This window comes from Lolium rigidum, chromosome 5, assembly GCF_022539505.1.
Source record: "Lolium rigidum isolate FL_2022 chromosome 5, APGP_CSIRO_Lrig_0.1, whole genome shotgun sequence".
Taxonomy (NCBI): Eukaryota; Viridiplantae; Streptophyta; class Magnoliopsida; order Poales; family Poaceae; genus Lolium; species Lolium rigidum.
In genome coordinates this window covers 121003926-121028915 of record NC_061512.1, presented here as the reverse complement: position 1 = coordinate 121028915, position 24990 = coordinate 121003926, and the positions used below count along the sequence as shown (strand labels likewise).

At 46.6% G+C, this 24990-nt stretch overlaps 1 long non-coding RNA gene across 1 annotated transcript; it reads left to right on the top strand.

Annotated features, from left to right (window-relative positions):
- Nucleotides 1-1648: 1648 nt before the first annotated feature.
- LOC124651555 lies at nucleotides 1649-2575 on the top strand. The gene is made up of 3 exons (XR_006987443.1): nucleotides 1649-1694; nucleotides 1999-2077; nucleotides 2467-2575. It is a non-coding gene; the product is annotated as an uncharacterized LOC124651555 (long non-coding RNA).
- The last annotated feature ends 22415 nt before the right edge of the window (nucleotides 2576-24990 follow it).

Sequence of the window (24990 nt, the reverse complement as noted above, 5' to 3'; positions counted from 1 at the left end):
TTGAAGCAACAGGCCGAAGTTTCTCCTTATAACTAGACATAATTACAACATAAAAACAATACTCATTTCTCTACAGTAGCATTACTCTTCCTTTCTCTACAATATCCATATGAACACAATAACACTCCTATTCCACTCATACTCTTTCTAATTTGCCTCTCCTTTTTCTATAAGCTCTTTAGTTTTTACAAGTAGCTCGGATGTGATTGATAGAGCGATTGGTAGCCTTCCTTCTCTCTCCTTCAGGTCCTTATGCAAGTGCGGGGGCTCGTATTTTATTCCCCTCCTGCTTTCATGACCTCTCTCATACATGCCCGGAGTGTCAAGAAGCTTCGATACAACATGTTGACCTTGTAGTTCTCGTACTCTTGTTGCACATCCTCTATCAGTTCCCGGATACTTGTAGGTGCTCTAGTATCAGTGAGGGACTGCAAAGATGGAAAGAAACATAAGTCGAGCACATTCATGTCTGGACTATTAGGTGGTTGCTGCAACAACCTAATGTCCAGATCTGTGCTACGGCCTGTCGGAAAACCTCATCATGAGGTAGGATGTGAGGTTTCGCGTTGTCTTGCTGTATGTAAATTGTTCTTCCTACATCCTCGTCTGGCCACTTGTCCTGTATAGCAGGTATCACTAGGTTGCACATATAGTTCCGCATAACCTCTCGAGTGACTTTCAATGGTTGCACTATCATTGTCCCTTTTGGTCTGTTTTTGCTCTTTTTAACCGCTGGGGTTTCCGTCACAAAAGCCCACGTGCCGATTTTGCCATCAAAAGTGACAACTCCCCCTTCATATCTAGGCTTGGCTACTGCAGGTGAGAAACATCACTTTACCGATACAGTTCTTGTTACGGACGGCACGCAAGGGTGGAGGCTCTCCGGGGAGCAGGTAGTAGCTGTTTTTCTTTTTTGTCATGTGGAACCACTTTTCGTCTATGTGAACTATGTCATCCATTTCTTTGAATGACGGCATAGAAGTTGTGAACTCGTTGTCATTCTCATCCAGCATACTGACGCAAAATTTCAGTCTCTGAATAATGTTTGCTGCCGTTAGCAACGGCTTTAAAGTGTTAGTGACACGCTTCACCTGACCCCACTGGAACCTTCTGTGTAATGTGGAGGGACAAACACCAAGGGCCCTGGATAGTGATCGAATTGTTTTTCTCTTGTTAAGAGGGACCGTCAAAATCCTCTCGAGGTCGAGGTCCTTTCTCTTACGACCAACATTGCCCGTCTTTCTGCTCGACACATCAACTTCTAGACCTTCCTTAATCTGGTCATTTGCTTGTTTCCATATCGTTTCGACAGTTCGTAGGCTTGTCTTCAATAGGCATGCAACAAGCTGCTTGTCTGTCTTGTCAACTTTTCCATCTCTCTGTTTGATTACTTCTAAAGCAAAGTAAAGCCCCCATCTTTGCTCATTTGTTAGTTTGGGTGTCTGTTGTTACTAGTTGCTCCTTCCATATTGGTTTCTTCATCTTGATCTACCAACATCTCCTCTTCTACTGCAGGTATGTGGACATCATCTTCGTCAAGCGGAGTGTAGTTGAGGTCAAGTGGGGCGTTGTTGAGGTCTGGGAGCACCATAGTGAACTTGCTGATCAGCTGAAAGGTAGACCGGCGAGGAGCAGCTGAAAGGTAGACCGGCGAGGAGCAAGCGAAAGACGGATCTGCGAGGAGCAGCTGATAAGTAATGAGTTCGAGCGAGATACAGCCTTATTGATGTGTTATTATCTGCAAACAGGCCGGTTTAAATTGGCAATTTCATTTTAGCAAATAAAATTCTGTTCACATTAACTTTAGCAGATAATCATTCCTCTGAACGAAATGGCATTTCAGTACATGTTGTCCTTGAAGTTACAACTATGCTTATCATTTTCTTATGTTCTTGTTATGGATATGCAAATGCACTGTGCATTATCAGCAACTCTACATAATTGAGACATGTGAACTGTTACAGTTGCTTTTATAGCTTAAATTGAATTGTTGTACAGGTTGCCAGGTAAGGTGGCCATGTGGACCAGCACACAAGACCAAAACTGATGACCAAAACTAATGGACTGAGTATGTCAGGTAATGGGAAACTATGATTACCCAAATTTCATGATATCACTGGGATTGCTTGCCATATATTTCTGTGAAACAACATGAGGTAAATAAGAAACTATAATCACCCAAATTTGCATGAGTTAAATGTTACTGTACATTTGCTTTTACTGAGCCTGTACATAAATTTTTTGAGTCTGTACATTACCGAGTCTGTACATAAGGAAAGTAATCACCCATTATTGAGTCTGTACATAAGGAAAATAATCACCCATTACTGAGTCTGTACATAAGGAAAGTAATCACCCAAATTTGCATGATATTACTCAAATTTGCTTGCCAATATTTGCTCTATGAAATAAGGAAATTAATCACCCCTGCATGATAGCTAATTCCATGTTTGGTGGGAATTGTAGGTACCTTTCCTTCCCCGACAAATTGACTGGAGCGAGGAGGTGGAGAACTATGGCCTCCACGTTCGTTGAAGCGACAGCGAGCGCACGGAGGACCCTGCGACGGCGGCCCCTGCGACGGCGACCAGAGCAGCGGACGACGGCCGGAGGTGGAGCTGCTCACGGCGGCACCTCAGACGGTGGGCGTCGCGGCGGCCCCTCAGACGGTGGGCGGAGCGGCGGCTGGAGATGGAGCTGCTCACAGCGGGCCCTGCGCGTGGTCGCGGCGGACGGCGGCCCCTCCGACGGCGAGAAGAGCGGCGGACGGCCGCCGGAGGTGGAGCTGCTTGCGGCGGCTGGTGGAGGGCGCCGGCGAGCTGGTGGAGGCTCGTGGAGGGCGCCGGCGAGCTAGTGGAGGGCTCCGGCGAGCTCTTGCATGGCTCCGGCGAGCTCGTGCAGGGGTGCCGGTGAGCTCGTGCGGCGCGGATCGCGGCCGGATCGTGGCCGGATCACGCGCGCGGCCGCTGATTGCGTGCGTTGTTTCCGTGATCTGATTGTGGGGAGTTTGTTGGACTGATTTCAAAGTGTAAAGGGTTTTTCTGTAAAATGGTCAACAGTTCAAAATATTTCTCCCCCGCGCAGCTTTTTTCGGGACGGAGGGAGTATATATATTATGAGGCAACTTAATCAAATGTGTTTTCATTCGAGAGAACTTGTCAAGATTCAAGTTAATTAATTTATCAGTGCTAATTAGTTGGTCGCCTGCTTGATGCGCAATTAAGTGTCGTTGGCCTATATATATATGTAGGGTTTAATTAGGGTTTAGGGTTTAAGGTTAGCTAGCTAGGGTTTGAGGGTTAGGGTTAATTAGGGTTTAGGGTCTAGGGTTTAGGGTTTAGGGTTTGGGGTTTAGTGTTTAAGGTTTAGGGTCTAGGGTTAGTGTAACAACCCAACTGTTGTGACTTGATTAATATTTAGGAGTACAAATTTTTGGGCCAACAATTTTTTTTTCTTTCTTCAAATTTTGCATGCATATAGTTGATCTTGCATTGATTGTAGGATGTGTGTGTTTGTTACTTGTGGAAATTACATGGTGTGTCAATCACTAAAAACCCCAAAACCCTTCTACATGTGAACCTCTTTTATTTCTGGTTTGAATTAATTAAACCAAGACACAAACCCTTATGCATGTGATCATCCCCACATGTGATCATGCAAGATCATGACCATCTCCATTTTTTTCCCTCCACCAATTCTCTTTTATTCTTTTTTCCGAGTTTCCATTCTACAAATTCTCCAAGCAAGGACCCCTATGTCTCATCCCATATTTTGACTCCACTTGCCTTGGGTCATGCCCTAGTGTGTTGACCAAATTTTCAAACAAATAGAAATGTGGAGGATGGCCATCATACCACCCCCATACCTTGCATTCCTCCCTCTATCTCTTTTTTCCCTCTTCACTCTCCAAACCACCGAGCATGGTGGATGCTATTTCTGAACCCACACACGCCCCCATCTCCTCTCTTCTTACTCTCTCACTCTCCACACATGATCCCACGAGTGTGCATGCATTTTGGCACCATGTGTTTAATAGAGAAATAAGAGAGAAGAGGTGGCCGGGGCTTGGAGTACACTTGCTGCCAATTTGCATGCCTCCACTTAGACACAGCCAAACCTGAAGCTACTCCAACCCTACCCTCTCTCCTATCCCTCCCCTACTCAAACCTAGAGGCTCTCCCGTCGCATCCTCTCTTTGGCAAGGCCCGCACGGTGCGTCTCAGCCTTCTCTCTTTTCTGCTGCGCATGCTGGCGGAACCAGGGGACACTGCTGATCACCGAGCCTCCCTCTCCCTCCTAGACAACCTCCTGGGACCTCCCCTTCATCGACCCGCCCCTGGACCCCCAACCGCTGCCAAGCACGTCGCCCTGGAGCACGTCCACGTAGGCTGCGCCACGGCCCTCCCCGGTGAGCGTCCATGCCAGGAGTTGGACGAGGAGAGTGTCAGCCCCGTGGGGACGCACGCTCAGCTGCAGCCACGCTCTCTCCTGCCCGTGTCTCGCGTCGCCTCGCCGCAGACGTTCCGTCGAGCACCTGGCAGAGACACGACGTCTCCACGCCTGGACACTTCCTCGCGCTCCAGACGGCCGCATCCTTCCAACGAAGCTCGCCACGGCCTGGAAGCACATCAGCACCGCCCCGCTCGACCTATCCCGCGCTGCCGCCCACCGTGAACCGCCTCGCCACACCGTGTCCACCGTGCACCGCGCGGCGAGATATAAAATGGCCCGGACCCCCTCTTGCTCAACTCCCTCGCCACCTGCCTCTGCTAGCCCTCCTCCCACCCCTCAGACATCCCCCAAGCGAAGAGAGCTCGCCTCGCGCCACGAACACCCGTGCTCACCGTCGGACACCTCCCCTCACGGAGATGGTTGTCGTCGGCCCCAGCCATCTCTTCCCCTTTTCTTTTGCTCCCCGGACACGTCTGGTCGATGCATTTCTAACGCGCCCTTTTCTTGGACAGCGGAGCCCCTGACGCCGTCGCCATCGTCTTCCCACCTGCACGGCCATCACCGTCGCGGGCGACCGTGCCGCCGTTTGGACGGTGCATGTCGGAGCTGCGACCGTCCCTGCACCTCACCGAGCCGCTGAACCCTCCCGGACCCCTTCCGTCGTCGCCGGCCGAGCCCTAGGTGAGCCCTCCATCTCCGTCTCCGACGTCTGCGTCGCCGTCGACCGCCGCTGAGGCCATCTCTGTTTCGGCCGCCACAACCCTCCCTGGGATCCCCTCTGTCCCCTCTTTCTAACGCGCCTACCGATGCTTGCTAGGTGGACGTGTGGACGCCGGCGTTCCGAGCAGCGTGACCCGTCACCGTCGACCGTCGCCGGACCGCCGCTGTTTCCATTCCCTCGACCACCGCCCGAGAGCCCGTCCTCCGCCGAGCCCGACGCGCCCATACCCGCCGTGATCTGCGTCCCGAGGTGAGCATGGCAGCCTCCAGAACCCGCTAGGGTTTCCTGCGCCTGTGTCTTCCGTAGCCTCGGGGAAGAAACGGCATGCACCGTTGGATGTAATCCAACGGATGCATGCAGGACCGCCCGGGGCCCAGGACGCCAGCGTGGCTCGCCACGTCCCCGGCATTCGAACCTGGCCTCCCGCGCGTCCTCGCCACAGCCGGGCTGGCCAGTGAGCCAAACTGGGCCGCCCCGCCACTTCCGGCCCGCGCCCCCCTTTTCTATAAATTAGAAATTATATGCCAGTAATATATGCTGTAGCTTTTGAAATTCTGTAAATTCATAGAGGACTCAAATTTGATGGTTCAAACGGCTATGTGCTTGTGCGCGAAATCTCTACCACAAATAATTGCATGCATGTGATTTAGTGTGGTAAAAAGGTGTTGATAAATAGAAACCTAAAATGTTACTGATTGTGTATTTTAATTGGTGTGTGAGAATTAAAGATTCTTTTTGCATGAGGTTAATTTTGTTTTGGATTAGAAGTAAATAGCTTTATTTTGGAACTAGTCTCACATGCAAAAGCTTCCTGGATTTTGTATGGTTAGCAAAGTAAATTTTGTCCAGAGAGCTCTTCTCTGATTTTTACTTCAAAAAGTGCACATCTTCTTAAAGCAAATCAAAGGGCTACTGGTAGAAATAGTGATAGGGTATTTCTGTGCCAAAGGAAATATTTTTCAGAGTTGTAGCTTAATTCTAAAAGCTTTATTACTGAAACAGCATACCTTTTCAGTATTTGATTTTTGTAAAATCTTTTACAAATCAGAAAATTACCAAACCAGTGGGGTTAGATCACATTTAGTTTCAGCTATCCATAGGTATGATTGGTTTTGGTTTGTGATGCTCTGATACTGGTGTGGATAGCTAATTGTGTGCTCTGGTTTCTGTCTCATTTAAATTGTCTAAATTATTTAAAACATTATTTACAAGTGATTCTTGTGCAAGTGTGTTATACATTTTGTTAGCTTTCAGTAGGTATGATGCATGTATTTTTTTTGACTTACAGAAAGATTTAGGCCATTTAAATGGTTCCTAAGTCATTTCTGGTTTTATAAAAATCATAACTTTTGTTTTAAAAACCCTAAATTAGTGAATCCACTTCCAGTAGCTTATTATTGTGAACCTTTAGATACTGTGATTTTACCAAATTTTTGTGTGGACTATTCTGGACTGGTTTGTTGATTTGGTGTGTTGCTTGTTTCTTTTTATTTTGCGACGCTAGATTCGAACGCCGCCGGAAATAAAGGAGGAGGTGAATTTGGAGGATTTGAGGAAGGAGGCCAGGGACACTTTGCTGATCAAGGCAAGCCACCTCTTGATGCATGTCTCATCCTAATTATCTTACTCTTGCATTATCACAGGTTTTGATAAACCGCATGTCTTTTATTTATTTATGTGAGTGGTTCCGCCACTCAAAGTTTTATTATTCCACCCTTACGGGTGCAGCCCTCATTTTACCTACTGATTACACACTTACTAGTGATGTGGTGCTTAGCACCTTATCATCCTTGTCGCCGTTTTTCAAAGAAAAGTCGGACTATAGGTCGGGAGCCCTCTTTAAAAAGGTTTGTGAAAATGTTTTCAAGAAAGATGTGTTTCGAAAACCTTGGAATGGGGTAGCCCTGCCCAAGTGTGAGTTTATGAAAAGGAAAAGGTTTTTGGGGAGAAAAGTTGCTGGAGGCAAGTGGAGAAAATTGTTTTCGAAAAACTTTGGTGACTGAGTACCTAACCGGACCTAGCCGATACAACCACATTACCCTTTAGTGGGACGGGCGTAGCGTAGTAGTTTGTCTCGCCTTAGTTTGAGTCCTGCAAATGTAGTGGCAGTCCGACCATGGACGCTTCGACCGGGGTTCTTCCCATGAGAAGGGACGCAACCCATTTGCCTGTTTAGGTACGCGGGGTACAACTTATGAGCTCCCATTGAAAGATGCCTAAGTGGTTGGATGGCATTCCGGAGGGTCGAGTGTGCTTGGGGACCTTGCTACTCTCGGACAGCCCTCGGACTGCGGTGTTGGGAGGTACAACTCATTCGGCATGTCTTAGGCTAAGGCGAGCGAGCGAAAAACTACGATCGGGTACTTGTCGTGGCATATGTTGTTATGCGGGGATGATGCCCACACGATGAGTATTCGGATCTTGTGGGGAAAGTGTACAACCTCTGCAGAGTGTAAAACTATTCGAATAGCCGTGTCCGCGGTTATGGACATGGGAAAGGCTGCTGCTTGGCATTAAAGGAAAGTTTTGTTTTACGAAAGTGTTTTCCAAAATGGTTTTGGAAATGTACCTGGGAGGTACGGAAAGATACCAGTGGGACTGGTGGAGATGTACCTGGAGGTACTGTGGAAAGTTGAAATTGTTTTGGTCATTCCGATGGCCGGAAAAGAAAATGGGTCTTCCTTACCTATTAGTCTTCAAAAGAAAACTTGTTTTCAAAAAGGTTTTTCAACAAAGATATAGAGATGTCATACTCTCAAGAGAAACTATCTCTCGCTCCTTTGTCGCCTTAGTTAGTGCCTATTCCTTGCTACTGCCATACCGCATATCCTTTATTTCTCTCTAAGGTGGTTTGCGAGTACATTCAAACGTACTCATTGGCATTGTTGTCCTGGCTATTTACTTGGCCAGACTTTGAAGAGGAGTACTACGAAGAAGAAGAGTACAACGCCGAAGACGCGAACTAGGACGCTCTCCCAGTCAGCCGCCTGTAGGGTAAAGACCTGACTTGGGTTCCACCGCTGCTTGGAGTCAAATAAATTCTGCTGCTGTTTGTTGAACTTCGGCCTTGGTGGCCTATGATGTAAGACTCCTGTATTAATGTTAATTCGGTACTGTAATGGATGATGTAATCTGGTATCAGTTCGGTTATGTATTCACGATGGAATGATCTTGGGATCGTGAAATTGTATGCATAACAGGAGCTCTGGACTAGTAAGTCCGGGGCCTCACAGAGCTGGTATCAGAGCCATCCTGACTGTAGGAGACCTTAGTTAGCATGGGCGTTAGTTAGGAAAATACTACTTTGGTAAAATTAATTACTAAACCTATTTTCCTAAATACTAGAAGTTTAGCTTCTACATTTCTTACCATTTCAAAAACTTCTAATTCTTACCTCTCTGATTTCTCGCGACTTTGAAAGTTCTTATTCTACTATCTCATCCTCTTCCAAACTTATATATCTGGCGATGTTCCGCAACTCAGACTCACACACTCGAGGTATTGAAGATATGATGGACTCCGTGGATTCGGATAGGATACCCTCATATATTAGGTGTCCCTTGGTACGAGTACCACGCGTAATTCACATAGTTGTTTGTAGGTTTCGAAGCGTGTGAGCTTGATTGGTTGTAGGTGATTGTTGTGTGATGCTAATTTGTTCCTTCAGCACCCCCTGCTGTGATATGTTTTCGTTTTCGCCTACTTTTGCATTGTTTGTTTCCTTAAAAAAAAACTTTTGTTTTTACCAAACCCTCCCCTTTTAAGTGGCTGCCCATATCCTTGTTTCCCCATTAATATCTGAATCCACCCTTCTTCAGGATGGGTGACACCCGTAGGGTAAATGCCAGCGGGTCAGACCAAAACCCCCCTCCACCTCCGGACCCAACCATGGTGCAACTTCTGCGCCTTATGATGGAAGACCGCGAGGCAGCCCGTGCGGAGCGCCAAGCTAACCTCGCGACCCTTCAGCACCTCGCTCAGCTTGCTACCGGCAACGGCAACAACAATAATGGCGGGAACGGGAATAGAGACCCCCGCTCTAAGCTGAAAGTTTTCTAGAGCACCAACCCTCCTGTTTTCTCCAAGTGCACTGAACCCCTCGATGCTGATGATTGGCTTCGCACCATAGAGAACAACCTGGAGGTCGCCGGAGTCGGCAATGATTAGAAAGTGTTATTCGCCACTCATTTCCTTTCTGGACCTGCGCGTGCCTGGTGGGAAAATGTCAAGGCTATTCAAGTTGAAGGACACGTCATCAACTGGGAAGAATTTAAGGCCAAGTTCCGCAAGACCCACATTCCATCGGGACTGATCAAGCTCATGAAGGACAAGTTCATGAACCTGCGGCAAGGAAGTATGTCTGTGGTGGATTACCTGGACAAGTTCACCACCCTGTCTAGGTATGCTCCCGAAGATACCAACACTGAAGAGAAGAGGAAGGACCGCTTTCTGAACGGTCTGCACGATGAGCTGCAGAGTATCTTGGTAGCTGTCCCATATCCCGACCTTGAGTCTCTGGTGGATGCTTCCATCATGGTCGAAAGCAAGCGCAAGAATGCTTTTGAGAACCGCAAGCGCAAGGCAATGCTGCTGCAGGGCAGCTCCAGCACTCAGCAACCCCGCAGTCTGCCCCCACCTAGCCCGGCGCCCCAACAACAGTGGACCCCTTCCCCTGCCCCACGTCCCAACAACCTCAACCAAAATTCCAACTACCACCGCCAGAACAACACTGTCCGCAAACCCCCCAATGGATGCTACGCCTGCGGACACCCGGATCATTACTCTAACGAGTGCCCCAACAAAGTGACTTTCGGACAGCGCCCCAATGCGCCCAAGCCAAATGAAGGAAAATCTCGCACTGCTTCTGGTAGGCACCAGAACCATATGAAGCCAACTGGACCACCTAGAGGACACCTGAACCATGTCAACGCTGAAGATGCTCGGGAAGCTCCGGATATTGTTCTGGGTACATTCCTTGTCAACTCGGTACCCTCAACTGTTCTGTTTGATTCCGGAGCCTCGCATTCCTTCGTTACCAAGCCATTTGTGAGAAAAGGAGGTTTAACCCCCACCCCCATGAAGCGACCTATGTTAGTCCAAATCCCTGGATCCACCAGCAAAACCCAAAGTTCTTGCAAGGAGGTTCCCATAGAAATTCAGGGAAAGCGTTTTCACGCTGATCTGATCGTATTAGGAGAGCAAGGCTTAGAGGTTATCCTCGGGATGAATTGGATGGTGAAGTATAAGGGACACATAGATTGTGTTCGCCGAGCTATAACCCTGACTGCCGAGGACGGTGAGATAGTTGAGCATGTAGCCACCATGCCATCCTCGAAGGCCTTATGCAAGAAGAGTGTCGCCAGTCCAGCCCTGCATGAAGTACCCATAGCATGTGAGTACCCTGAGGTTTTCCCTGATGAGCTACCCGGTATGCCCCTCGATCGGGATATCGAGTTTATCATCGAGCTAGTCCCCGGAACTGCCCCCATCGCTCAGCGACCCTACCGGATGAACCCTCAAGAATTAGTTGAGTTGAAGAAGCAGTTGGATGATATGTTGAGGAAAGGCTTGATTCGTCCTAGCGCATCACCCTGGGGATCTCCCGTTATCTTTGTGGATAAGCGGGACGGTACTATCCGCCTGTGTGTGGATTACCGGAAATTGAATGATGTCACCATCAAGAACAAATACCCCCTCCCGAAGATTGAAGATTTGTTCGACCAGATGAATGGTGCCCAAGTTTTCTCTAAGATAGATCTCCGAATCGGTTATCATCAACTCAAAGTCCGAGAGTCAGACATTCCCAAGACTGCCTTCACCACACGGTATGGACTATTTGAATATACCGTGATGTCCTTCGGACTAACCAATGCCCCCGCCTATTTCATGAATCTCATGAACAAGGTGTTCATGAAGTACCTCGACAAGTTCGTCGTGGTTTTCATCGACGATATTCTGATCTACTCCAAGAATGAAGAAGAGCATGCTGAACATCTGCGGATTGTTTTGGGAACTCTCAGAGACCATCAGCTTTACGCCAAGTTTAGTAAATGTGAATTTTGGCTGAAAGAGGTAGGATTCCTAGGACATGTCATATCAGCCGGCGGAGTGTCCGTCGACCCCTCCAAAATTCAGTCCATCATGGAGAAGAAAGCCCCAACAAACCAGACCGAAGTCCGCACCTTTTTAAGATTGGCGGGTTATTATCGTAAGTTCGTTGAGGGATTCTCCAGCATTGCGAGACCCTTAACGCAGCTGTTGAAGAAGGATAAGAAGTTCGAATGGACCGACAAATGTGAGGCCAGTTTTCAGGAACTCAAGAAGAGATTAGTCACAGCCCCCATCTTGACCATGCCCGATATCACCAAGGATTTTGATGTGTACTGCGATGCATCAAAACTTGGTCTGGGAAGTGTGCTGATGCAAGAAGGCAAGGTGATAGCTTATTTGTCAAGACAACTTCGACCGCACGAGATAAATTACCCCACGCATGACTTAGAGCTTGCTGCTGTAGTTCACGCCCTGAAGACCTGGCGCCACTATCTAGTGGGAAATCGCTGCGAAATCTACACCGACCACAAGAGCCTGAAGTATATTTTCACTCAGCGGGAGCTGAACATGAGGCAAAGCAGATGGATGGAACTTATCAAGGACTACGATCTCGGTATTCATTATCATCCCAGAAAAGCCAATGTCGTAGCTGATGTCCTTAGTCGAGAGCCCTGTTCGTTGAACGCCCTGATCAAAATTGCTCAACCCAAGTTGTATGAAGAACTTGAGGAGTTCGGCCTCGAGCTCGTTAGCCATGGTTTTCTGGCCAATCTTGAGTTAAAGCCTACTTTATTCGATCAAATCAAAGATGCCCAAGTGGGTCATGAGAGTATTGAAGGAATCAAGCGTAGAATGGATAGGGAGGAAGTTCCTGGTTTTGATATTGACGCCAAAGGAGTTTTGTGGTACAACAGACGTCTCTGTGTACCCAATATTGAAGACCTGAAGCAACTCATCATGAAGGAAGCTCACGACACCTCATACTCAATCCACCCCGGAGGAACCAAGATGTATCAAGACCTGAAGAAACAATTCTGGTGGCACGGTATGAAGCGCGAGATAGCCTTTTTCATTGCCCGATGTGATGTGTGCCAGAAAGTGAAGGCTGAGCATCAGCGACCAGCAGGATTACTCCAACCCCTCAAGGTCCCTGAATGGAAATGGGAAGAAGTTGGAATGGATTTCATCACTGGACTTCCTAAATCTCAGCGTGGTCACGACTCCATCTGGGTTATTGTCGATCAACTCACCAAGGTTGCTCATTTTATTCCTGTCAGTGTGAGATATCACGGAACCAAGTTGGCTGACCTTTATATGTCCCGAATAGTGAGTCTTCACGGGGTTCCGAAGAGGATCGTTTCTGATCGTGGTGCCCAGTTCACCTCAAAATTTTGGGAAAGCCTGCATGAAGCTTTGGGAACCAAGCTATCATTTAGCACCGCCTATCACCCCCAGACCGGTGGCCAAACAGAAAGAGTGAACCAGATTCTTGAAGATATGCTTCGTGCATGTGTCCTTGCCTACGGAGCAAAATGGGAAGATTGTCTACCCTTCGCGGAATTCTCTTACAACAATAGCTATCAAGCTAGTCTGCAGATGGCCCCCTTTGAAGCCTTATATGGCCGCCGTTGCCGAACCCCTCTCAACTGGTCCGAGACCGGAGATAGTCAAGTTTTTGGACCTGACCATCTTCGTGAAGCTGAAGAACAAGTCCAACTGATCCGTGATCGCCTCAAAGCTGCTCAATCCCGCCAGAAGAGTTATCCTGACTCCAAGCGTCGCGAACTGACCTTCAATGTTGGAGATCATGCCTATCTTCGCGTCACTCCACTCAAGGGAATGCAGAGATTTCACGTCAAAGGGAAGCTTGCCCCCAGATATATTGGGCCCTTCAAGGTTCTCGCTCGTCGAGGTGAAGTATCATATCAACTGGAACTGCCTGCTGAGTTAGCAGATTTCCACGATGTCTTCCATATCTCTCTCCTTCGACGATGCCTCCAAGTGCCTGACAAGCCTGAGACATTCAAGAACATCGATTATCGCACCCTCGATCTCAACACCGACTTAACCTATCGAGAAGTACCTCTTCAGATTCTGGACGAAGTTGTTCGTCTCACACGAAGAAGAAAAATCAAGTTTTGTAAGGTTCAATGGAGTAATCACTCAGAAGAAGAAGCCACTTGGGAACGAGAAGATCAACTTCGGAAGGATTTCCCTGCACTCTTCAGTTCTTAGCCACCGAATCTCGAGGACGAGATTCATTTTAAGGGGGGAAGGTTTGTAACAACCCAACTTTTGTGACTTGATTAATATTTAGGAGTACAAATTTTTGGGCCAACAATTTTTTTTTTCTATCTTCAAATTTTGCATGCATATAGTTGATCTTGCATTGATTGTAGGATGTGTGTGTTTGTTACTTGTGGAAATTACATGGTGTGTCAATCACTAAAAACCCCAAAACCCTTCTACATGTGAACCTCTTTTATTTCTGGTTTGAATTAATTAAACCAAGACACAAACCCTTATGCATGTGATCATCCCCACATGTGATCATGCAAGATCATGACCATCTCCATTTTTTTCCCTCCACCAATTCTCTTTTATTCTTTTTTCCAGTTTCCATTCTACAAATTCTCCAAGCAAGGACCCCTATGTCTCATCCCATATTTTGACTCCACTTGCCTTGGGTCATGCCCTAGTGTGTTGACCAAATTTTCAAACAAATAGAAATGTGGAGGATGGCCATCATACCACCCCCATACCTTGCATTCCTCCCTCTATCTCTTTTTTTCCCTCTTCACTCTCCAAACCACCAGCATGGTGGATGCTATTTCTGAACCCACACACGCCCCCATCTCCTCTCTTCTTACTCTCTCACTCTCCACACATGATCCCACGAGTGTGCATGCATTTTGGCACCATGTGTTTAATAGAGAAATAAGAGAGAAGAGGTGGCCGGGGCTTGGAGTACACTTGCTTGCCAATTTGCATGCCTCCACTTAGACACAGCCAAACCCGAAGCTACTCCAACCCTACCCTCTCTCCTATCCCTCCCCTACTCAAACCTAGAGGCTCTCCCGTCGCATCCTCTCTTTGGCAAGGCCCGCACGGTGCGTCTCAGCCTTCTCTCTTTTCTGCTGCGCATGCTGGCGGAACCAGGGGACACTGCTGATCACCGAGCCTCCCTCTCCCTCCTAGACAACCTCCTGGGACCTCCCCTTCATCGACCCGCCCCTGGACCCCCAACCGCTGACAAGCACGTCGCCCTGGAGCACGTCCATGTAGGCTGCTCCACGGCCCTCCCCGGTGAGCGTCCATGCCAGGAGTTGGACGAGGAGAGTGTCAGCCCCGTGGGGACGCACGCTCAGCTGCAGCCACGCTCTCTCCTGCCCGTGTCTGGCGTCGCCTCGCCGCAGACGTTCCGTCGAGCACCTGGCAGAGACACGACGTCTCCACGCCTGGACACTTCCTCGCGCTCCAGACGGCCGCATCCTTCCAACGAAGCTCGCCACGGCCTGGAAGCACATCAGCACCGCCCCGCTCGACCTATCCCGCGCTGCCACCCACCGTGAACCGCCTCGCCACACCGTGTCCACCGTGCACCGCGCGGCGAGATATAAAATGGCCCGGACCCCCTCTTGCTCAACTCCCTCGCCACCAGCCTCTGCTAGCCCTCCTCCCACCCCTCAGACATCCCCCAAGCGAAGAGAGCTCGCCTCTGCCCTGAACACCCGTGCTCACCGTCGGACACCTCCCCTCACGGAGATGGTTGTCGTCGGCCCCAGCCATCTCTTCCCCTTTTCTTTTGCTCCCGGACACGTCTGGTCGATGCATTTCTAACGCGCCCTTTTCTTGGACAGCGGAGCCCCTGACGCCGTCGCCATCGTCTTCCCACCTGCACGGCCATCACCGTCGCGGGCGACCGTGCCGCCGTTTGGATGGTGCATGTCGGAGCTGCGACCGTCCCTGCACCTCACCGAGCCGCTGAACCCTCCCCGGACCCCTTCCGTCGTTGCCAGCGAGCCCTAGGTGAGCCCTCCATCTCCGTCTCCGACGTCTGCGTCGCCGTCGACTGCCGCTGAGGCCATCTCTGTTTCGGCCGCCACAACCCTCCCTGGGATCCCCTCTGTCCCCTCTTTCTAACGCGCCTACCGCTGCTTGCTAGGTGGACGTGTGGACGCCGGCGTTCCGAGCAGCGTCCGTGACCCGTCACCGTCGACCGTCGCCGGACCGCCGCTGTTTCCATTCCCTCGACCACCGCCCGAGAGCACGTCCTCCGCCGAGCCCGACGCGCCCATACCCGCCGTGATCTGCGTCCCGAGGTGAGCATGGCAGCCTCCGGAACCCGCTAGGGTTTCCTGCGCTCGTGTCTTCCGTAGCCTCGGGAAGAAACGGCATGCACCGTTGGATGTAATCCAACGGATGCATGCAGGACCGCCCGGGGCCCAGGACGCCAGCGTGGCTCGCCACGTCCCCGGCATTCGAACCTGGCCTCCCGCGCGTCCTCGCCACAGCCGGGCTGGCCAGTGAGCCAAACTGGGCCGCCCCGCCACTTCCGGCCCGCGCCCCCCTTTTCTATAAATTAGAAATTATATGCCAGTAATATATGCTGTAGCTTTTGAAATTCTGTAAATCCATAGAGGACTCAAATTTGATGGTTCAAACGGCTATGTGCTTGTGCGCGAAATCTCTACCACAAATAATTGCATGCATGTGATTTAGTGTGGTAAAAAGGTGTTGATAAATAGAAACCTAAAATGTTACTGATTGTGTATTTTAATTGGTGTGTGAGAATTAAAGATTCTTTTTGCATGAGGTTAATTTTGTTTTGGATTAGAAGTAAATAGCTTTATTTTGGAACTAGTCTCACATGCAAAAGCTTCCTGGATTTTGTATGGTTAGCAAAGTAAATTTTGTCCAGAGAGCTCTTCTCTGATTTTTACTTCAAAAAGTGCACATCTTCTTAAAGCAAATCAAAGGGCTACTGGTAGAAATAATGATAGGGTATTTCTGTGCCAAAGGAAATATTTTTCAGAGTTGTAGTTTAATTCTAAAAGCTTTATTACTGAAACAGAATACCTTTTCAGTATTTGATTTTTGTAAAATCTTTTACAAATCAGAAAATTACCAAACCAGTGGGGTTAGATCACATTTAGTTTCAGCTATCCATAGGTATGATTGGTTTTGGTTTGTGATGCTCTGATACTGGTGTGGATAGCTAATTGTGTGCTCTGGTTTCTGTCTCATTTAAATTGTCTAAATTATTTAAAACATTATTTGCAAGTGATTCTTGTGCAAGTGTGTTATACATTTTGTTAGCTTTCAGTAGGTATGATGCATGTATTTTTTTTTGACTTACAGAAAGATTTAGGCCATTTAAATGGTTCCTAAGTCATTTCTGGTTTTATAAAAATCATAACTTTTGTTTTAAAAACCCTAAATTAGTGAATCCACTTCCAGTAGCTTGTTATTGTGAACCTTTAGATACTGTGATTTTACCAAATTTTTGTGTGGACTATTCTGGACTGGTTTGTTGATTTGGTGTGTTGCTTGTTTCTTTTTATTTTGCGACGCTAGATTCGAACGCCGCCGGAAATAAAGGAGGAGGTGAATTTGGAGGATTTGAGGAAGGAGGCCAGGGACACTTTGCTGATCAAGGCAAGCCACCTCTTGATGCATGTCTCATCCTAATTATCTTACTCTTGCATTATCACAGGTTTTGATAAACTGCATGTCTTTTATTTATTTATGTGAGTGGTTCCGCCACTCAAAGTTTTATTATTCCACCCTTACGGGTGCAGCCCTCATTTTACCTACTGATTACACACTTACTAGTGATGTGGTGCTTAGCACCTTATCATCCTTGTCGCCGTTTTTCAAAGAAAAGTCGGACTATAGGTCGGGAGCCCTCTTTAAAAAGTTTTGTGAAAATGTTTTCAAGATAGATGTGTTTCGAAAACCTTGGAATGGGGTAGCCCTGCCCAAGTGTGAGTTTATGAAAAGGAAAAGGTTTTTGGGAAGAAAAGTTGCTGGAGGCAAGTGGAGAAAATTGTTTTCGAAAAACTTTGGTGTCTGAGTACCTAACCGAACCTAGCCAGTACAACCACATTACCCTTTAGTGGGACGGGGCGTAGCGTAGTAGTTTGTCTCGCCTTAGTTTGAGTCCTGCAAATGTAGTGGCAGTCCGACCATGGACGCTTCGACCGGGGTTCTTCCCATGAGAAGGGACGCAACCCATTTGCCTGTTTAGGTACGCGGGGTACAACTTATGAGCTCCAATTGAAAGATGCCTAAGTGGTTGGATGGCATTCCGGAGGGTCAAGTGTGCTGGGGACCTTGCTACTCCTGGACAGCCCTCGGACTCTGGTGTTGGGAGGTACAACTCATTCGGCATGTCTTAGGCTAAGGCGAGCAGGCGAAAAACTACGATCGGGTACTTGTCGTGGCATATGTTGTTATGCGGGGATGATGCCCACACGATGAGTATTCGGATCTTGTGGGGAAAGTGTACAACCTCTCGCGAGTGTAAAACTATTCGAATAGCCGTGTCCGCGGTTATGGACATGGGAAAGGCTGCTGCTTGGCATTAAAGGAAAGTTTTGTTTTACGAAAGTGTTTTCCAAAATGGTTTTGGAAATGTACCTGGGAGGTACGGAAAGATACCAGTGGGACTGGTGGAGATGTACCTGGGAGGTACGGTGGAAAGTTGAAATTGTTTTGGTCATTCCGATGGCCGGAAAAGAAAATGGGTCTTCCTTACCTATTAGTCTTCAAAAGAAAACTTGTTTTCAAAAAGGTTTTTCAACAAAGATATAGAGATTTCATACTCTCAAGAGAAACTATCTCTCGCTCCTTTGTCGCCTTAGTTAGTGCCTATTCCTTGCTACTGCCATACTGCATATCCTTTATTTCTCTCTAAGGTGGTTTGCGAGTACATTCAAACGTACTCATTGGCATTGTTGTCCTGGCTATTTACTTGGCCAGACTTTGAAGAGGAGTACTACGAAGAAGAAGAGTACAACGCCGAAGACGCGAACTAGGACGCTCTCCCAGTCAGCCGCCTGTAGGGTAAAGACCTGACTTGGGTTCCACCGCTGCTTGGAGTCAAATAAATTCCGCTGCTGTTTGTTGAACTTCGGCCTTGGTGGCCTATGATGTAAGACTCCCGTATTAATGTTAATTCGGTACTGTAATGGATGATGTAATCTGGTATCAGTTCGGTTATGTATTCACGATGGAATGATCTTGGGATCGTGAAATTGTATGCATAACAGGAGCTCTGGACTAGTAAGTCCGGGGCCTCACAGTTAGGGTTTAGGGTTTAGTGTTTAGGGTTTAGGGTTTAGGGTGTAGTGTTTAGGGTTTAGAGTCTAGGGTTTAGGGTTTAGTGTTTAGGGTGTTTAGGGTGTACGTTTAGGGTATAATTAGGGATTATGGATTAGGGTTTTAGGGTTTAAGGTTTAGGGATCATCGATCGAGTGCACACACACATTATTAGAGGCACCCGCGCCTTTGCGCATAAAGTGCATGCGTATATATATAAGTGTGTTTCTTGGCCACCAACGATATATAGATCTAGAGAGAGACTAATATATATTTAGGGTTTAGGGTTTAGGGTCTAGGGTTAGGGTTTAGGGTTTAGTGTTTAGGGTTTAGGGTTTAGGGTGTAGTGTTTAGGGTTTAGGGTCTAGGGTTTAGGGTTTAGTGTTTAGGGTGTTTAGGGTGTACGTTTAGGGTATAATTAGGGATTAGGGATTAGGGTTTTAGGGTTTAAGGTTTAGGGATCATCGATCGAGTGCACACACACATTATTAGAGGCACCCGCACCTTTGCGCATAAAGTGCATGCGTATATATATAAGTGTGTTTCTTGGCCACCAACGATATATAGATCGAGAGAGAGAGATTGAAATATATATATCCCCAAGAATATGTTCAAATATATATTGAAATATATGCACGAATGATATGCAAGGTATGCCATGCGCGCATGCACACTAATTATATTTATATTATGAGACAACTTAATCAAATGTGTTTTCATTCGAGATCGAGAACTTGTCAAAATTCAAGTTAATTAATTTATCAGCGCTAATTAGTTGGTCGCCTGCTTGATGCGCAATTAAGTGTCGTTGGCCTATATATGTAGGGTTTAATTAGGGTTAGGGTTAGGGTTAGTGTTAATTAGGGTATAGGGTCTAGGGTTTAGGGTTTAGTGTTTAGGGTTTAGGGTTTAGTGTTTAGGTTTTAGGGTTTAGGGTTCAGTGTTTAGGGTTTAGGGTTTAGGGTTTAATGTTTAGGGTTTAGGGTTTAGTGTTTAGGGTGTTTAGGGATTAGGGATTAGGGTTTTAGGGTTTTATGGTTTAAGGTTTAGGGATCATCGATCGAGTGCGCACACACATTATTAGAGGCACCCGCGCCTTGCGCATAAAGTGCATGCGTATATATGTGTGTTTTTTGGCCACCAACGATATATAGATCGAGAGATAGAGATTGAAATCCCCAAGAATATGTTCAAATATACGCACACACATGAATTATTAGAGGCACCCGCATCTTTGCGCATAAAGTGCATGCATATGTGTGCTGTTCTGGCCACCAACGATAGATCGAGAGAGAGAGAGAGAGATTGAAATCCCCAAGAATTAGAGGACCCTCTTGCACAAGTGTTGGCCATCTATATATAATATGAATCCCAATAATGTTCATACATGATAGGGCATATGTGTGAAGCAAATTTTTTCCGAGAACTTGTAAAGATTCAAATTTATCAGTGCCAATGGAAACTAGTGCACATTAGAGGACCCCCTTGCACACGTGTTGGCCATCTATATATAGTTTGAATCCCAATAATGTTCATACATGATAGGCTATATGTGAATCAGTTTTTTCTTCCAAGAACTTGTCAAGATTCAAATTTATCGGTGCTAATGGAAACTAGTGTGCACTAGACGAGCCCCTTGCGCAAGTGTTGGCCATTACATATAGTTTAAATCTCAAGAATGTTCATACATGATAGGCCATATGTGCAAAGGATTTTTTTTTCCCGTGAACTTGTCAAAATTCAAGTTTATCGGTGCAAATGGAAACTAGTCCAAAAAATTACATAGAGTTCCAAAAGAACTAGACAATAACTAATATGACCTGCAACTTTACAAAAAGGACCCCAAAACATATAGAAGAAAATCAATCGAGTCCTTCTGGACCGCACATCAGATCTCTACTCCGCATCCTTTCCAGCAACTCCGTCGCCGAGGACGCACCACTTGGGACGGTGTCGCCGGTAGTCGCCAAGACGAAGGAGAAGAAGGGCCTCAGCAACGGCATATTGGCTCTGAGAAGGGCCGCTGAAAGGCCAAGATGTTCACGGGCAAGACGGATGACGCCGTCGTATGCCCCGAGCTTGTGAACGTTAGCAGCTTGACTTCCCCATTGGCCATAACTGAAGCACTGACCAAAGCAAGCCTCACCGTTAGCGCCGTCACCTTGATGGCACCAGATCGGGGTTTCGCCGGCAAGATCCGCCAGATCTGATCCGCCAGATTCACCATAGGCCAGATCTGAAGCCGATGACGAGATCCCCGACTCCATTGCGCCATTCTGCTCATGGGAAACACTGGATCTAAGCTTACACGAACACTAACTCCCTCGGATCCAAATTAGCTGACTCAACTTTGCTTATCTAAATATGGATGTATCCACACATGTTTTTACTCTAGATACATACACGTCTAAGGAAAGTTGAATCAATTAATTTAGTTTGTAGGGTGTACGATATACAGAGAGATGTCGGCCTCGTCTCCGGCCGGCGAGGCCGCAGGAGAGAAGGGGGAGAGGAGCCGGGGGAGTGGGATACACTCGAGAGAGAAAGAGAAGAGGAAGAAATGAGAGCTCCCTGGGGAAGAACATTATTTTTGTCGTTCTGCTCGTAGCTTGAAACTGAAAATTTCGGCCGCGAGCCAAATCATCCCGCCGCATCCATTCGAAAATCCCGTGACCAGTTTTACCCTTTTAACCCTGGTCGGAAGCTACAACCCACCGACCATGGAGGGCTCATTCGGTAACAATGAAATATCTTGCCTTGATCCCGAACCCTCCCCACAGGCCCACACCCACCCACCAACCATTCGCCCCATTAGCTCAAAAATACTCTCACACGCCAAAGCTCTGACTCTCTACAGTACTAGATCTGCTTCGCCGCCAATTGTTGGCGTGGTAGTAGTTAACACACGTCCGTTGGGAACCCCAAGAGGAAGGTGTGATGCGTACTGCAGCGAGTTTTCCCTCAGTATGAAACCAAGGTTATCGAACCAGTAGGAGTCAAGGAACACGTGAAGGTTCTTGGTGACGGAGTGTAGTGCGGCGCAACACCAGGGATTCCGGCGCCAACGTGGAACCTGCACAACACAATCAAAGTACTTTGCCCCAACGTAACAGTGAGGTTGTCAATCTCACTGGCTTGCTGTAAACAAAGGATTAGATGTATAGTGTGGATGATGATGGTTGTTTGCGAAGAACAGTAAAAAACAATTGCAGTAGATTGTATTTCAGATGTAAATAATGGACCGGGGTCCACAGTTCAATAGTGGTGTCTCTCCTATAACAAATAAAGAAGGCATAACAATGCACATACATATATCATGATGAGTACTATGAGATTTAATCAGGGCATTACGACAAAGTACATAGACCGCTATCCAGCATGCATCTATGCCTAAAAAGTCCACCTTCATGTTATCATCCGAACCCCTTCCAGTATTAAGTTGCAAACAACGGACAATTGCATTAAGTATGGTGCGTAATGTAATCAACACAAATATCCTTAGACAAAGCATCGATGTTTTATCCCTAGTGGCAACAGACATCCACAACCTTAGAACTTTCGTCACATCGTCCCGGATTCAATGGAGGCATGAACCCACTATCGAGCATAAATACTCCCTCTTGGAGTCACAAGTATCAACTTGGCCGAGCCTCTACTAGCAACGGAGAGCATGCAAGAACATAAACAACATATATGATAGATTGATAATCAACTTGACATAGTATTCAATATTCATCGGATCCCAACAAACACAACATGTAGCATTACAAATAGATGATCTTGATCATGATAGGCAGCTCACAAGATCTAACATGATAGCACAATGAGGAGAAGACAACCATCTAGCTACTGCTATGGACCCATAGTCCAGGGGTGAACTACTCACACATCGATCCAGACGCGATTATGGTGATGAAGAGACCTCTGGGAGATGATTCCCCTCTCCGGCAGGGTGCCGGAGGCGATCTCCTGAATCCCCCGAGATGGGATTGGCGGCGGCGGCGTCTCTGTAAGGTTTTCCGTATCGTGGCTCTCGGTACTGGGGTATTCGGGACGAAGGCTTTAAGTAGGCGGAAGGGAAGGTCAGGGGGCGTCACGAGGGCCCACACGCTAGGGCCGCGCGGCCAAGGCCTGGGCCGCGCCGCCCTAGTGTGTCGTCGCCTCGTGGCCCCACTTCGTATCTCCTTCGGTCTTCCGGAAGCTTCGTGGAAAAATAAGACCACGGGCGTTGATTTCATCCAATTCCGAGAATATTTCCTTTGTAGGATTTTCGAAACCAAAAACAGCGAGAAAACAACAAGCGGCTCTTCGGCATCTCGTCAATAGGTTAGTGCCGGAAAATGCATAATAATGACATATAATGTGTATAAAACATGTGAGTATCATCATAAAAGTAGCATGGAACATAAGAAATTATAGATACGTTTGAGACGTATCAAGCATCCCCAAGCTTAGTTCCTACTCGCCCTCGAGTAGGTAAACGATAACAAAGATAATTTCTGAAGTGACATGCTATCATAATATTGATCAATACTATTGTAAAGCATATGAGATGAATGCAGCGATTCGAAGCAATGGTGAAGACAATGAGTAAACAGATGAATCATATAGCAAAGACTTTTCATGAATAGTACTTTCAAGACAAGCATCAATAAGACTTGCATAAGAGTTACTCATAAAGCAATAAATTCTTAGTAGAAAGCTTTGAAACAACACAAAGGAAGATATAAGTTTCAGCGGTTGCTTTCAACTTCAACATATATATCTCATGGATAATTGTCAACACAAAGTAATATAACAAGTGCAATAGGTAAACATGTAAGAATCAATGCACACGGTTTACACAAGTGTTTGCTTCTAAGATAGAAAGAAGTAGGTAAACTGACTCAACAATAAAGTAGAAGAATGGCCCTTCGCAGAGGGAAGCATGGATTACTATTTTTGTGCTAGAGCTTTTCATTTTGAAAACATGAAACAATTTTGTCAACGGTAGTAATAAATCATATGTGTTATGTACAAGACATCCTATAAGTTGCAAGCCTCATGCATAGTATACCAATAGTGCTCGCACCTTGTTCTAATTAGCTTGGATTAACATGGATTATCATTGCATAACATATGTTTCAACCAAGTGTCACAAAGGGGTACCTCTATGCCGTCTGTACAAAGGTCTAAGGAGAAAGTTCGCATTGGATTTCTCGCTTTTGATTATTCTCAACTTAGACATCCATACCGGGACAACATAGACAACAGATAATGGACTCCTCTTTAATGCATAAGCATTCAATCAACAGATAAAATTCTCATAAGAGATTTAGGATTAATTGTCCAAACTGAAACTTCCACCATGAATCATGGCTTTAGTTAGCGGCCCAATGTTCTTCTCTAACAATATGCATACTCAAACCATTTGATCATGAAAATCGCCCTTACTTCGTGACAAGACGAACATGCATAGCAACTCACATGATATTCAACAAAGGTGTAATAGTTGATGGCGTCCCCAGAAACATGGTTACCGCTCAACAAGCAGCTTATTAAGAAATAAGACACATAAGTACATATTCTTCACCACAATAGTTTTTAAGGCTGTTTTTCCCATGAGCTATATATTGCAAAGACAAAGGATAGAATTTTTAAAGGTAGCACTCAAGTAATGTACTTTGGAATGGCAGAGAAATACCATGTAGTAGGTAGGTATGGTGGACACAAATGGCATAGTTTTTGGCTCAAGGATTTGGATGCACGAGAAGAATTCCTCTCAATACAATGCTAGGCTAGCAAGGTTGTTTGAAGCAAACTCAAGTATAAAACGATGCAGCAAAACTCACATATGAACATATTGCAAGCATTATAAGACTTTACATCGTCTCCTTGTTGTTCAAACACCTTAACCAGAAAATATCTAGACTCTAGAGACCAATCATGCAAACCAAATTTTAACAAGCTCTATGTAGTTCTTCATTAATGGGTGCAAAGTACATGATGCAAGAGCTTAAACATGATCTATATGAGCACAACAATTGCCAAGTATCAAATTATTCAAGACATTATACCAATTACCACATGCGGCATTTTCCGTTTCCAACCATATAACAACGAACGAAGTAGTTCAACCTTCGCCATGAACATTAAGAATAAAGCTAAGAACATATGTGTTCATACGAAACAGCGGAGCGTGTCTCTCTCCCAAACAAAGAATGCTAGGATCCGATTTTATTCAAACAAAAACAAAAACAAAAACAAACAGACGCTCCAAGTAAAGCACATAAGATGTGACGGAATAAAAATATAGTTTCACTAGAGGTGACCTGATAAGTTGTCGATGAAAAAGGGATGCCTTGGGCATCCCCAAGCTTAGATGCTTGAGTCTTCTTAAAATATGCAGGGATGAACCACGGGGGCATCCCCAAGCTTAGACTTTTCACTCTTCTTGATCATAT